The following is a 16,696-nucleotide window of genomic DNA, read 5'->3' on the forward strand; positions in this document are numbered from 1 at the left end:
GAACAATTGTGCATGGTTTCTCCTGAACGAATAAGACAGTTCAACCAAGGTTAACCATTCACACCACATATTATTAGATAGAACAATTGTGTGTGGTTGTGTACACACAAAAAAAATGAGTGAAAGTACTATTTCTTTTATTAGAATCGAGCAAACAAAAGAAATGAATGACTGCTACAAAATCAATACTGGGAAGTCTAGCCTAATCAGTGGCTAGGTTGCAAAATTAGCACTAATTAGATTCGCCCCTCGTAGAATTCATGGTAATAATTCTTAAATTATAGTAGTAATAAATAGAGTAAATAAAATAAATTTAGACACCACAAAAGATATTGTCTAATTACACATTTTTAGTCAATTATTGACGTTAATAAATGTTTCTACAGACATCACCTATACTATACAAAATGTCTTCAATCTTGGTCTCACAATTAAAATTAAATCATTTAAGTTTCCATAGTAACTAATTGCGTCTCAAACCTGTCCTATAAAGTATTTGTTTCATTCTAAGTTGAGTATTTTTCATTCGGCACAAAATTTTTCGTAGTTTTGCATTGTGAGTTTAAGTGGAGAGAGAATGGAGAGAGTTATGTTTTTATATGAAAAAATTGTATCATTTATAGTTAGACATTCTAAAAAATATGTTACTTAAATGAGAAGATGAAATATAATGTTACTGGTATTGCGCATTATGTGAATAAATTGCTAGAATGACTCATTGATGAGGCATTTGGTTTATGACATTTTGTTTTGCTAAGCTTTAAAATTCGACCAATTTCATCTAGAATGGCAATGACTACGATGAGAATTTTCTAAGCCTTGTACCTATGTTGCCATGTCAACTTAAATTTGGATTGATATATAAATATAAATTCGTTAGAAATGCTAATTTGCATTATGGAAGGTGCATACTATACGAAAAAAAATCAGCTAATTTAGTAGTATGTTCCAATTAACTTTATTTTTACAAATTTCTTAAAGAGTTGAAACCTTCTACATTGGCAATGACAAAATTATTTTTCCAATAATTAACGTAGTCTTACTAAACTTTCAACTTTCCAGCACACAGCTGATAAGTACATGAGATGATAAAATACAAGTTAATATGAAAAGACAACAATTGATAACACACACTTATAAATATGATGCAATACATATATATGATCCTAATTTTGTTTGAGTTAAAGGTAAATTTGTGAGTTCAAGCGCGGCACTGCATGAGCAATTAGAGGCTTAGCCAATGCCAAGTCATTTTCTGACTCAGCCAAGTCAATAGTATTCGTAGAAAGTGGGGGTCTCCATGCAAAACATTGAATAAGTCTAGCCAAAAGCATCGTGCTCAGGGTAGAACCAAGAACGACTCCAGGGCATCCTCGTCTTCCAGTACTAAACGACAACATGTGCAACTCCGGATCCGTAAGCACGACTACTGAGTCTTCATCATGAACGTGTCTCTTAGGCCTAAAGCGGAGAGGCTCATCCCAAACCCTAGGGTTCCGCCCTAGGCCAGGACGACTAAGCAACACTTGGCTCCCCTTTGGGATAAAGTACCCACACACCACTGTATCTTTGCTTGAAACATGTGGGACATTGAAAGGTGCTAATGGATGTATCCGAAATGACTCTTTCAAACAAGTCATCACATAATTTAATTTAGGCAAATCAAATTCTTGAACAAGCCTATCTTTACCTACCACTCGATCCAATTCTTCAGATGCCTTAGCAAGAATATCGATTTCTGCCAACGCCCACTCAACTGCATTTGATGGATTATCAACCGTCTCAATCATTATTTCCTGTAAAATCAATCGTTCCTGATTATTATGCTTTTATAAAAACGGTTGAGTACACAATCTTTTAGATACTAAAAACTTACAACAATTAATGCTTTGATCTCTCAAATGGACAGAAGCGGCTCATTTCCTGACTTCTTGAGGTTAATCAAAAGATCAAGAATATCATCTTCCTCACTCTTGAGGCCCTTCTCCCACATCCCTATTCTCTTTTTGATTTCCGGATCTTGATACCTTCTCACATTCTTAATCGCATTCGTTATCTTCTTTTTATGCCCATCCAAATCCAAAACCACCAGCCACGGCAAAAAATCAGCAATGGCGAATCCATAGAGGCACGAAAGAATCGCGAACAATCCATCCACATGCTCTCTCTCTTCAACCCCCGCCCCCCCATCCGCCATTCCGGACCCAAAAAACCTCTCACCAAACACCATTTTTCTTATCACATTGCCACAGTAATGGCGCGCCGCATCTCTCACATTCACACTTCCGTTGCTGTCCGGATTCTTGCACTGTTTGTACACATATCTGACGAGGTGATCGGCTTCCTCGAGTCTCTTCTCGTGTAGCCGTTGAAACACTGCATTTGATAGCACACCCGACCTCATAACCATCCTCATTTTAGCCCACTGGTCGCCCGAAGGCGACAGAGCCAGCGTCAGGTAGCCGTCGCTGGTGATCTGGGCTGATATGGCGTCGGGCCGGGAGTCAAATACGGCTCCTGCTTCTTCAAGAACTCTCTGGAAAGTTCGGGAGAAGTGACAGTGATGACGTGGACTCTGCCGTGCTTGATACAGGAGATTTCGGTGTTGAGGTCTTGCATGAGGTTGTGTATCCATCGGAATGCTGGCTTGTTTGACAGAATTTCCAGGAGGCTGCCGACGATCGGGTAGGCGGTGGTGCCCGGAGGAAGAGGCGGGGACGTGGGACTTTTCTCGGTGGATTTAAGTTTGTAGATGAGTAGTGAAATTAAGCACAATGCTAGTAGCAATGGTGGGAGATTGTTGGTGAGGCTTGTTTCGATTTTCATGGTTGTTTTTCTGAGTTTCAAAATGTTTGTAGCTTGAGTTCATACCTTGCATCTTGGCCTTGCCTTTTATAGAGGGAAGTTCCTCTACTAATCGAATTGAAAATACTATCTTTTGTGCATTGCACGAGTGTGATACCGGTATATATAAAAGCTAACACTATAAATTACCATCAAATACGATCAACACGAAGGTCAAGGCATACTTAATTACTACAGGAGTTTTTCTTGGTAAGGAGCTCTACTATGTATATTAGCATTGTCAACGAAAAATAGTTTCATTTGTAAGCGAAACAAGTTTTAAAGCGTATTGTTAATGTAACAAAGAGAGAGAAACAAAGGATAACTGTAAATTACAAGAGGGAAGGAAAAAGAAAAAAGGGTGAAAAGTTTCCATTAATACAAATGACATCGAATATAAAAACAGATAAATATTCGTAAAAATACAAAAAATATGCGCATAGAAATTGAAAAGAAAAAAAAATATTTAACATGTGGTTTAAATTCACTAAGAAAACAAAACCTGAGTTTGCATGGATCATTTGTAAAGAAAATTGAAATAATACTTTATAAATTACTTCTTCGTCCGTCATCATGTTTTACGGAAAATGTTAAGAAAAGTGGGTGGAAAAAAGTTAGGGGAATATAAGTCTCATTTGTATATATTAGTTTTAATTGAAATGTTGGTGGAATAAGTTGGTAGAATGTGGGACCCTGTTATCATTTATAGTAAAAATGAACCGAGGTGGAGGGAAACAAGAAGCAGTGTATAACTCGATCTACGATCGAGTACGAGCTCAAAGAGGAAGCTGCAACGAATGTTGAAATCGCTTCCATTAAACCATTCACTGGCCTCATGCTACTCTGTGCTAAGTATTTGCTCTGCAACAATGACAATTGATCAACTATAGCCTCAACAATGACAATTGATCTACTATTAACTTGGGAATGAGTGTTTTACTTTCATGTTTACTAAAATAAATTTCTATCCTCCTACTATATATCTCTGTATTTCATTTTCTCTTTTTCCATGCTTTTAATATCTACATATTTTATCAACTCATAACTATGAAATTTTGAAAAAGCCGCCACAAGAAAATCCTACTCCCTGCGTTAGCTATTAAAAGTCACACTTTATCCGCCACGAATTTTAAAAAATGTTAATAGAAAGTGAATTGAAAATATTAATGAAATGGGAGTCATACTCTTTGATACGCTCGGTTTTTGCACTATTTTAGGCCTTTATGCACTATTTTAGGGCCTTTATTTGGTCCATTTTGAGTATCAATGTTGCAATACATGTCCAATAATTACATATTTTATCTGTTTTCGTATTTTGACGTGTTTTGTGAGAAATGTGCAAATTTGAGCCTAAAAAGATAGCTAAAAAGTCGAAGATGAAAATCTGGAGCATTCTACCCGCCCAGCGGACCGCTGTGCGGCCAACGATTGTTGAACAAATAGCAGTTCGCTTCGAGAAAGTTGTGTGCTGAAAAGACTAGTCAAGACATAATTGTAACACCCCAAATCAGGGTTTAGTTGGAAAGGTGCTAATGGATGTATCCGAAATGACTCTTTCAAACAAGTCATCACATAATTTAATTTAGGCAAATCAAATTCTTGAACAAGCCTATCTTTACCTACCACTCGATCCAATTCTTCAGATGCCTTAGCAAGAATATCGATTTCTGCCAACGCCCACTCAACTGCATTTGATGGATTATCAACCGTCTCAATCATTATTTCCTGTAAAATCAATCGTTCCTGATTATTATGCTTTTATAAAAACGGTTGAGTACACAATCTTTTAGATACTAAAAACTTACAACAATTAATGCTTTGATCTCTCAAATGGACAGAAGCGGCTCATTTCCTGACTTCTTGAGGTTAATCAAAAGATCAAGAATATCATCTTCCTCACTCTTGAGGCCCTTCTCCCACATCTCTATTCTCTTTTTGATTTCCGGATCTTGATACCTTCTCACATTCTTAATCGCATTCGTTATCTTCTTTTTATGCCCATCCAAATCCAAAACCTCCAGCCACGGCAAAAAATCAGCAATGGCGAATCCATAGAGGCACGAAAGAATCGCGAACAATCCATCCACATGCTCTCTCTCTTCAACCCCCGCCCCCCCATCCGCCATTCCGGACCCAAAAAAATCTCACCAAACACCATTTTTCTTATCACATTGCCACAGTAATGACGCGCCGCATCTCTCACATTCACACTTCCGTTGCTGTCCGGATTCTTGCACTGTTTGTACACATATCTGACGAGGTGATCGGCTTCCTCGCGTCTCTTCTCGTGTAGCCATTGAAACACTGCATTTGATAGCACGCCCGACCTCATAACCCTCCTCATTTTAGCCCACTGGTCGCCCGAAGGCGACAGAGCCAGCGTCAGGTAGCCGTCGCTGGTGATCTGGGCTGATATGGCGTCGGGCCGGGAGTCAAATACGGCTCCTGCTTCTTCAAGAACTCTCTGGAAAGTTCAGGGGAGAAGTGACAGTGATGACGTGGACTCTGCCGTGCTTGATGCAGGAGATTTCGGTGTTGAGGTCTTGCATGAGGTTGTGTATCCATCGGAATGCTGGCTTGTTCGACAGCATTTCCGGGAGGCTGCCGACGATCGGGTAGGCGGTGGTGCCGAAGAGGAAGAGGCGGGGACGTGGGACTTTTCTCGGTGGATTTAAGTTTGTAGATGAGTAGTGAAATTAAGCACAATGCTAGTAGCAATGGTGGGAGATTGTTGGTGAGGCTTGTTTCGATTTTCATGGTTGTTTTTCTGAGTTTCAAATGTTTGTAGCTTGAGTTGATACCTTGCATCTTGGCCTTGCCTTTTATAGAGGGAAGTTCCTCTACTAATCGAATTGAAAATACTATCTTTTGTGCATTGCACGAGTGTGATACCGGTATAATAAAAGCTAACACTATAAATTACCATCAAATACGATCAACACGAAGGTCACAGGCATACTTAATTACTACAGGAGTTTTTCTTGGTAAGGAGCTCTACTATGTATATTAGCATTGTCAACGAAAAATAGTTTCATTGTAAGCGAACAAGTTTTAAAGCGTATTGTTAATGTAACAAAGAGAGAGAAACCAAAGGATAACTGTAAATTACAAGAGGGAAGGAAAAAGAAAAAGGTTTGATTTGAAAAGTTTCCATTAATACAAATGACATCGAATATAAAACAGATAAATATTCGTAAAATACAAAAATCTGCGCATAGAAATTGAAAGAAAAAAAATATTTAACCTGTGGTTTAAATTCACTAAGAAAACAAACCTGAGTTTGCATGGATCATTTGTAAAGAAAATTGAAATAATACTTTATAAATTACTCTTCGTCCGTCATCATGTTTTACGGGAAAATGTTAAGAAAGTGGGTGGAAAAAAGTTAGGGGACTATAAGTCTCATTTGTATATATTAGTTTTTAATTGAAATGTTGGTGGAATAAGTTGGTTAGAATGTGGGACCCTGTTATCATTTATAGTAAAATGAACCGAGGTGGAGGGAGGAAACAAGAAGCAGTGTATAACTCGATCTACGATCGAGTACGAGCTCAAAGAGGAAGCTGCAACGAATGTTGAATGAAATCGCTTCCATTTAAACCACTTCCACTGGCCTCATGCTACTCTGTGCTAAGTATTTGCTCCGCAAACCAATGACCAATTGATCAACTATAGCCTCAACAATGACAATTGATCTACTATTAACTTGGGAATGAGTGTTTTACTTTCATGTTTACTAAAATAAATTTCTATCCTCCTACTATATATCTCTGTATTTCATTTTCTCTTTTTCCATGCTTTTAATATCTACATATTTTATCAACTCATAACTATGAAATTTTGAAAAAGCCGCCCACAAGAAAATCCTACTCCCCTGCGTTAGCTATTAAAAGTCACACTTTATCCGCCACGAATTTTAAAAAATGTTAATAGAAGTGAATTGAAAATATTAATGAAATGGGAGTATACTCTTTTGATACGCTCGGTTTTTGCACTATTTTAGGCCTTTATGCACATTTTAGGGCCCTTATTTGGTCCATTTTGAGTATCAATGTTTGCAATACATGTCCAATAATTACATATTTTATCTGTTTTCGTATTATTTGACGTTGTTTTGTGAGACAATGTGCAAATTTGAGCCCTAAAAAGATAGCTAAAGTCGAAGATGAAAATCTGGAGCATTCTACCCGCCCAGCGGACTGCTGGCGGCCAACGATTGTTGAACAATAGCAGTCCGCTTCGAGAAGTTGTGCTGGAAAAGACTAGTTCAAGACATAATTGTAACACCCCAAATCAGGGTTTAGTTGGAAAATTCCTTTCTACACACATTTGCCAATTTAGGGTGAAATTCTTATAATTTGTGCACAACACTGAATGTTATTTTATATAGTATTGGAGGGTAACAACATGTATCGCGTCAGTAAGATTGAGCAAGAAAATAGAATTAAATCGGAAATTATATAGCGTATATAATAGAAGGGAGAAATTGTCATTTTGCATAAAAGATGCTATATTTATTTTTATCTCCAAAAAACATCGAGAGGCACGATTTTTTTAGGTTTCTAATTTTTTTTTTTACTACAATCAAGACAATTATACATGGAATCATCTAGAAAGAATATGAATGATCAAAATAGTGCCATTTGTCATTTACTATTCATAATTAATTAAATAATGCGACTCTTGCTATAAAATCAAATATAGCTACTAGCCTACTTTTCACCTCACTTTGGAGAATCAACCGATTAGTAATCAAAGGAGGAAGAAGAAGTTGCAATCTATGAAAGTTTCACTTAATTTGTGTTGAGGCTTTGAACCAGTCGAACCAACGTATGGTTATCAAGGTAGGGCTTTCTTTTATCCTATTTTTCTTTTATTTGAAACTTATGATTGGTTATGAGGTAAAAATTTTCTGAGTTGAACTTATGTATGATTGAGTTAAAAATTTGAAACATAAGTTTTTCCATTGAACTAAATTGAGTTGAACTTATGTATGATTTTGGGTATGAACTGACTATCTCAGTGCATTAATCCATGGATCTTAATTGGTCAAATGGTTGTTGAAATGAATAATATATCTTATTAGTGACTAAAATAAATTTATTAGAATTTATAATGGTCATTTGACATATTTTGGAAAATTGATTGGAATATGAAGTGAAAGATCTTTTTTTGAGTAAGGAATTGAATATGGTAATGACTAATAACTAAGTGTGATTATGTGAGTGGATTAACCATAGAAATGAGACTAGAATTGATGATGAAGCATATTCTAACGATTGCCAATAATTGAGATTAAAGAAATTTAGTTGATAAGGTTAATGAGTTTTATTTATAAGATTTGGTAAAAGAAATATGATTTAGAATGACTATGGATGTTAAACTAAATTTGAGGATTTACTAAGTAAGATTAGTAATTACGGAGTATAAAGTAACTAGTGGAAATAGTAACTTAGAATTTGATTAAGGGAATAAAAGACATGAAACAAACATGGAATGGATAGATAAAATTAGGGGTGGCACGGTACGGTATACCGCACCGAAAATGTCATACCGCATATCGTACCGCAAATTGTGGTATGAGAAAATGTCATACCTATACCTTAACGAATCTTTCGGTATACCGCATTGCGGTATACCAAAAATTCGGTATGTCAATCTTTGAAAACCTTTACCTTACCGACATTTCGGTATACCGTACCGTGTTGCGGTATACCGCAAATCATACCTGTTTGATTTATAAAATATTGAAAATAACATTTTATCTATCTAGAAAATGTCCAAAATATAAAATTCCATCACAATCAAACATAATTCATGTCATTCAAAAATCAAAACATAGTTCATACATTCAAAACATAGTTCATCAATATTCATACAACTTCCAAAAGGTTAAATAACATGGTTTGGGTAGAGAAAGTGATGCTTGAGCTTCAAAGAAGATGTCATTCCATTATGCATCAATCATCAATTCATCATCAACACCTGTTCGAGATTAAACAACAAACATGGAAAACTCATATCATAAAGATAAATACCAAAGCATTGATAGAAAACATAAAGCATACATACTACTCTTCTCAGGCTCATATCAGAAAGATAAATTGGCTTTTCTCAAGCTCATTCAAGACCAACTTAGAAGCAAAATATACTCTGTTCAAAACAATAAGCAATGATTTCTCATAAACCACATGCCAAAACTACCAATCAGGTCAAGTGTTGAATTATTGTAAAAAGATGCGACTAAAGATAGATAATGTTTCTCAACAGTCAACAGAGAGTAGATAATGTTTAAAAGCACATACTTTAGAATAATACTAGAAATTAAAATGAATAAAATGTAAACAATCTCATTGGAAATAACAAGAAAATAAACTCTAAATAACACAAAAATGAAAACATTGCAAAAAGACCTATGAACAGAATTAATACAGCTATGGTTTTCAATTCTTGTGCTAAGACTGTAACAACTCACAAAGATCATCACCCATCTAATTGCAAGCTGATTTCAGACTGTAACAACTCACAAAGGATTAGGCAAAGGATTGTGAATTGCAATTCTTGTGCTTGTGAATTGTGGTAGGCAAAGGATTAGCTCAAGTAGAGGTGTTACTTGAGAAGCATCTTGGCCCATGTTTTGATCTACAAAAGAAACACAAAAGGATAATTAACATCTATAAAGATATAAAGCTAATAATTGATACTAAAGAGTAAAGCAACATACTCTTTTCTATTTCTTCAATTTCTCTATAAAATTCAAGGTCGTCATCAATGGGATCCTTATATAAGATAAAATTTTCAGCTCTAAGCCAATCACTAGTGCACACCAATGCCTCTACCATTTTTGGACTCAAACACGTTCTAAAAGAATCCACAACCCTTTTACCTAAGCTAAAAGCAGACTCACTTGCAACCTTTGAGCTTGGAATTGCAAAGATATCCTTCGCAATTAGTGAAAGGATTGGATACCTGGATGCATTTAATTTTCCACCACTCCAAAAGATCAAAAGTATGATTAGACCTCTTCTCCATCTCATCAGCTAGGTACTTATCCACTTCAGTTGATATTGATTCAGTTGGTCTTGTTCAATTTCCTCTTGCACTCCATTATACAATTCATCAAAGAGATACAATCCACCTTGGCCAATACTGTCGTCCAACATCCTCACATTCTAGAAGTGGCCTCTGATTCAACACGGTATCATTTTACTCCCTTATATTCTCCCACAAACTGACCAAGTCATTTTTAATCGATCACACAAGTGTTTGAAGCTGTTGGTCTTGATCAACATTTGTTAAACTCCTGACTTTCAGTTTTTTGACACTAACTTTAAGCATTTGAAGCTTGTTCTCGGATCCAAGACATTAGAAATAAAAATCAGTGGATTCATTTTACTCCAATCCTCCCAATATTTTTCAAATTTCAGTTTTCATGCTTTTGCAACCTTTGAGAGAGTGAAATCTGAATCACCACACTTTTTCTCAATCTCAATTTGTAAAGCAAAACATTGAAAGTGCAATCAAATGGGACATAGGAGTTTTAGAAGCACTTAGCTGTAAAGTCAGGTCATAGAAACTTTTGAGGAAGTATAAAAATGCTTTTGCATTATCCCAATCTTCTGAACTTGGAAGCATCATCGCCCTACCACTTTTCATCATTCTCACGGAAGTATTTTATGAAAGGAAACACATTCTTCAGCCATTCTCTCAAACACAATTCTATACTTTAATGCAATATCAAGCATTTTATAGGTAGAATTCCACCTAGTTTTCACATCCATGGGAACGGTTGATGTACTAGAAAACTTAGTATAGCAAACTCCCTAAATTTGTTCAATCTTCCAGGCGAAGAATGAAGAAACAAAACAAAAACTTTCCTTATAGGCTTAATTGAAGATTTCAGCTCTTTCAAACCATCTTTAACAATCAAGTTAAGTATATGGCATGCACATCTTAAATGCAAATACTTCCCATCGAACATCAAAGTTTTATCAATCCTCATTCTCCTTTTCAAGTATTCAATCGCAGTATCATTAGACGATGCATTATCAACTACGATTGAAAACAATTTCTCTATTCCCCATTCCCTTAAACAGATCTCAATCAACTTTCCAATTTCTTCCCCTACGTGGCTTGTGATTTTAGTGAAGTTGATAATTCTTTTATGCAACTTCCAATCATTATCCAGAAAATGTGATGTGCAGTGACAACCATATAATTTATATTCTGAAGGGATGTCCAAGTGTCAGTAGTGATACTGACTATTTGTCCATTAAGAACAGACTGTATTTTTTTTTTCTTATAAAAACAGGGTATAAACCATACCTGCCACTCTCCTTCTACTGGGCATTTGAAATCTTGGTTCAAACTCATTCACAAGAGCAACAAATCCCTCCTTCTCAACTGCTCGAAAACACACTTCATCTCTGATCACATATTGAGCATCTTCAGTTCACACCTTTTCTGACTAAAAGAGTGAGGAACGATGCGACTTCCTTGTTTCATAGTCTCTTTCGTCAACACCGTTTGACCTTTCTCACTGCTCACATCATACAATGGACTTAGCTTGACACTGTTGACTAATGATTTTTCAAGCCACTAGTACTAATTTTGATAAGGATCCACAATTAAGTCATGCATGGAGGAAAAAAGTAGAAGCAAAGCTAAAAGATCCAAATGAGAGAGAAATCGTATCAGGTACAATCTCTGTGGGTTCAATCTTATGTGTCTGTTGTCAAATTCTGTGTTTGCACACTCTTCTACTGCAACTCTTGATAAGCTCCGTAGAGCATGGGTGTGAGATATAAAGTTCAATGTTGATAGCTTTCTTGTTTTTGGTAGTTTTAGTTTTATGTTTATTTTATTTACCTTTGTGTTTAAGGTTCATTGATTTTTAAATGTTTCATTTTTTTTTTAAAAAACGTTTCGTCAAAAAATAAAAAAAATCTCTCGTTTTTGGAAAAAAAAAAAACTTTTTTGGAGCCAGGGCCAGCAGTCCGCTGCATTGAACTCAGCGGCCTGCCGGAAGAAGAACAGTGAGGACAAACCATTCTCAGCGGTCCGCTGTACTTGCAGTAGGGACCGCTGAGGCGAGTCAGACACGACATTTTATTTAAGGTATGTTTCCTCTATTCCTTATTTCATTTTTTTTTCTTTCTAACCCTGGCATCAACTTCCCCCTCCTTATCTATCTTTTTCTCCACATTATTCACATACCCACACTTCAAATTCAGATCACCTTCTCAAATTCTTTGGATTCTACCAAATTGTTCTTGTGCTCAATTGTCAAACCAACGCAAGGTACGTTCTTCTTGAAATTTCTGAGCATTGATCTTGAATTCTTTCTTTGAATGACTTTGTTGATGAGTATATATTTGGTAGTTTGAATTGAGTTTGATAGGGGATGATATACTTTTGATAATTTGTTGGTAATTTTGTGAGTTGGATTTATTGGAATTGATTATTGTTGGGTGTGCTTGAATTAGCTTCTTTTGTGGATGAAATTTGATTACCCCGTTGACTTGATTGATACGCTATAGTTCATGTTCATAGCATTGTGAGGCTATTTTATCTTGCATGACTTGTGTATATTTTTGAGCTTATATTGTTTTGCATGATCTTGTTCTATTGTTGAAAATTCTTGCAAATTTGGGGGGATAGAGATCTTGATGGGGGATGATTTTTAAATCAAGGTTGAGTATTTGGTCTTGCATGTGATTATTTTTACACCTTGATTTGGTTCAAGTTTGGAGGATTGCCAAATATTATGTGTTGTATCCTACTACAATTTTCTTCATTCTATGCTCACATTGCGAATTTGTAGGTACAAAGGCATCCCAAAGGAATTCCCGCGATAGGGGATAACTCATGAACTTCAAAGAACGTCAAGCTAAAGATGAAAAATAAGCGCTTGTTTGGAGGCAACCCAACCATTTATTTTTAGGTTTTGCAGTATTTTTTTGTTTTAAATTCATTTTGTGTTGATTGAAATTTTCGCAGCTTCTGGACCATTCCCAGCGACCGCTGTGGCACGCGCAGCGGCCCGCTGGCGACTCACTGGACAAGTTTTGACACTCCACAGCGACCGCTGGAGGGCCCCCAGCGACCGCCGCCCAATTGCAGTTTCCAGCGTGATTTTTCGAATTTTTCAAATTTTCGCCCCGTCCAGCAACTACGCGAAATATTTTAAGGTATGTTTTCTTTTTCATAGTTTACTCACGTCCCTACCGACTCTACAAACTTATTTTACACTTTGTTGTAAATAAGTTTTGGGGGATGAAGTGGTGGACCATGAGTTTAGGTTTTTGTTTTAAGTTTTTAGTTTAAGTTTTTGTTTTGAAAAAAAAAATCCCGAAGGTGAATTTCTTGAAAATATGTCATGAACTCAACATGAAGAACTTAGAAACACGTATGCTTAGGGACACATTAGACCGAGTTGCCAGTGATATTAAGTTCTTTCATCTTTGATTAAGTATGGCTTGATGTTTTGATATGATGGTTTGGTAAAAAGGTGCATAATTAGTGAATTGCTTGTTCGCCTTGAATCATGCTTATACCCTTGTGAGATTTGAGCCTTAATTTCTTTCATGTGTGATTTATCTGCATTCATGTACATGTTTCTAGAACTTGCTCCTAGTTGATTTAAGTTGATTTAGGAGGATGTTAGACCATCTTTTCATACCTACTTTTATATCCAAAAATTTTGACCCTTTTCAAAAAAATTAAATCTCTTTATCCCTTTGGAGCCAACTTTGAGCTTTTAAGCCTATTCTTTGGAAGCCAAATCAATGGGGACATTACTTGGGTTAGTATAGATATTTGTATTTGATATTTTGTAAAGGAATTGGAGAAATAAGGGGAAATTGTGAAAAGTGAAAAGTAGTGTGCTTAATGTTATAAAAGTACAAGTTTGACATAGAAAAAATTCAAAAGTGTGCTTGATCTAGAAATGATGCCTATAAAAAAGAAAAAAAAGAAAGAAAAAGAGAAAAAGAGAGAAAGGTTGTGAAGAAAAGAAGGAAAATCAAAGTAATTTGGGAAGTGAGAAGAAATATAGACATAGTCTAAGTTTACTGAGATTTGAATTGTTGGTTTGGTGCTAAGTTTGATGTGGTAGAAATTGATCACTTTTGCTATGATTGGTGATAAGGCTAATTTCATGCATAGGTCTAGGGTTTTAATTCATGAAATTTCTAGGTCTAACGCACGTTTTAAGCCAGGTGTGTGAAGATTTTCGCCAGGTCCGGGAAAGGAGGAGGACAGTTGCGTGGACCTAGGAAATAGGCGAATGAGTGGACATTATGCGGAAAATTGCTTGACGGAGGAAGCCTCGGAGTTGAAGGGTAGAATAGAGATTTCTACGAAGACTCTAGAAGGCTATGTCCGCGTCTATAAAAGGGATAAGCATGCACGCTGGAGCGACCTTCTCGGTTGGAGGCCTCACTAACAGCCTGTAGCTCAGTTCACTTTTCACACACTTGGGTTCTTTTCGTGGGGAGATTCAGGGGGTTATGCACTGGGGTTTACTTTGAGCTTTCTTACATTTTCGATTGGGTTGTAACACCGTCCTTCTGTGGGGCGAAGAAACAATTTAATTTTCGCTTTCATACTTTGCTGATGTCGCCGAGCTTCGCTGTTCGAAGCTCGGACCTCTGTTTGTTTTTGCTGAATATTCTCTTAGTTTAATGCAAGTTTGATTTTCTGTTACGACTGTTATGTTGATTTTCTGAATTTTGGAGTTGGATTGTTCGAGTTGGATGCGTTTCGCAGTTGTTTTCTGAATTTATGCAGGTTTGCGGTTGGATCTGGGTGATCAGAGTCTTTTTGTGGATGAATCAGAGGGTTGAGTTCGCTGGTGTTGTAGAGTTGTCTGCGATTGTTTGAATTTGAAGGGATCGGAGTAGATCTGTGAAAACCGGAGTTATGGGATCGATTGTGTCTGTTGTTGGGTTCGGATCGCTTGGATCCAGAGTGGATTAAGCATCTGACGTGAATCTGAGCAAGATTGATTTAAATTTATGCCTAGTTTACGTGTTTTCATTTCATTTCGCCTAGTTTGCGTAGATCTGATGTATTTTCAGTTTATGGTAAGTTTCCGGCATTCCAATCTCTATATTCTGCTCGAATCTAGATATATGCTCTGTTTTCTCCATTTGCGTGTTTGAACTGGTTAGGAAATTGCATGTCGTTGTTAGTTGGAGCATGAGTTTGTTACTTGCAGCTTTAGCCGTACTTGCTATATTTGGAATCATGGTCCCCGCTGTTTTATTCTCCCTGTCTAGTCTTAATTAGTTAGTCGTTTACTCAATCTAGGAAGTAAAATGTGTCTCTCAGTATTGAAGTCTGATTCTATTACATTCTCTGTGTCCTAGGTCTAGAGGTAGTTAAAATTCTCAACCCTTTTTGCGTGGCAGCAGCCGCTTGTTTCCAGAGTCTCTTAGCACTACTTCACGAATCCATATTCGTGGGATCGACCCCACTTCCCTATACTAATTTATAGTTTACGGGTTGAGGGATTTATTTTTGAAGGGGAGTTGAGTGTGTCCAACGACAAAAACACTCTATGTTCTCTTGAGTTCCTGGACCTGGTGATCCAGTGGATTTAAGGAGTGTGGTGTCTTGACCAAGCACTTGCATTAATTTTCTCTGTGCACACTTGCTTACTCCGAGATCGATAATCACGACCCTTCCCTTCAAATGGCGCCGTTGTCGGGGAAGGATGGCGTGCTTTGTGCTAGTGTTTAGAGTCTGTGGTGTAAATAATTTTGATTTATTTTCTTTCTTTTTTATTTGTAGTTTATGACCAGAGGCTCAAGATCTACCCACTGGAGCAACTCATCTGGGTGGAAGCACGACCAGTTTAATTAGCAGGTTAAGGATACAGTCTCTACTGTGACCACCAGATCAGGGTTCACCACGGGAGATCCGTTTCCGAGTGATTTCACTAGCAACGAATCTTGGACGTCGTCAGGACGCGAAGATCCCGAGTCACCACCCGAATCAGAAACAGAGTCGGAAACAGGGGAAACAGAGGAAGTAGTCATGGCGCAAGTGGTAGATCCAGATCCAGAGATAGGGTCGTTGACAGCTCATTTAGATGGAGAGCCGGCCCAAGCCATAGTAATGAACCAACGCCAGAGGACTATTGAGATCAAGAGAAACGTACTCGGCATCTTGCCAACGTTCTCTGGGTGCAGAAATGAGTGTCCGTATGAGTTCTTAAATGAATTCAGTAAGTTGTGTGGTATTCAGAAGAGGCCGAATGAAGCAACAGAGGAGGATTATCGCCTACGGGCAATTCCGTTTACCTTGAAGGGGGAAGCTAATACGTGGTTATTGAGGTTGCCCCCGGATTCTATCCGCACATGGAGGGACTTCAAGTTGGAATTCTTAGATTATTTCTTCCTATCTAACAAGATGAATGCACTGAAAAAGGAAATACTAGAGTGTAAGCAGGATTACGATGAATCCTTGAGTCAGTATTGGTCGAGATTTAAGGGATTGTTGGATGCATGTCCCGAATCACCGAATGATAGAGGCAGAGACCTACTCTCTATTTTACGAAGGGGCAACTCCTGAGTCAAAGGATTTAATGAATTCCTCGAGTGGGGGGAATTTCACAAGAAAGAGGGGAAGTGAGGCAAGAGAAATCCTGGGGAAGTTGATTGACGCTAAGAAGGCGTACGATAACCCTAGGAATGCAGTAAGGAGAGGATCGGTGCATGCTGTGAGAGAGCAAGAGGGTGATAAGGTAGAAGCAAGGATTGACAGGCTCGAGAAAGCTCTATTGAACGCGATTGAAAAAGCAAATCCACCAGCTTCACAAGGGAAGGAGAAATCCCCTGGTCCAGGA

At 37.3% G+C, this 16,696-nt stretch overlaps 1 pseudogene; it reads right to left on the reverse strand.

Moving 5' to 3' along the window:
• Positions 1-1,181: 1,181 nt before the first annotated feature.
• On the reverse strand, positions 1,182-2,826 carry LOC121766429 (annotated as a pseudogene).
• Positions 2,827-16,696: the final 13,870 nt, after the last annotated feature.

Source organism: Salvia splendens, chromosome 15, assembly GCF_004379255.2.
Source record: "Salvia splendens isolate huo1 chromosome 15, SspV2, whole genome shotgun sequence".
Lineage (NCBI taxonomy): Eukaryota > Viridiplantae > Streptophyta > Magnoliopsida > Lamiales > Lamiaceae > Salvia > Salvia splendens.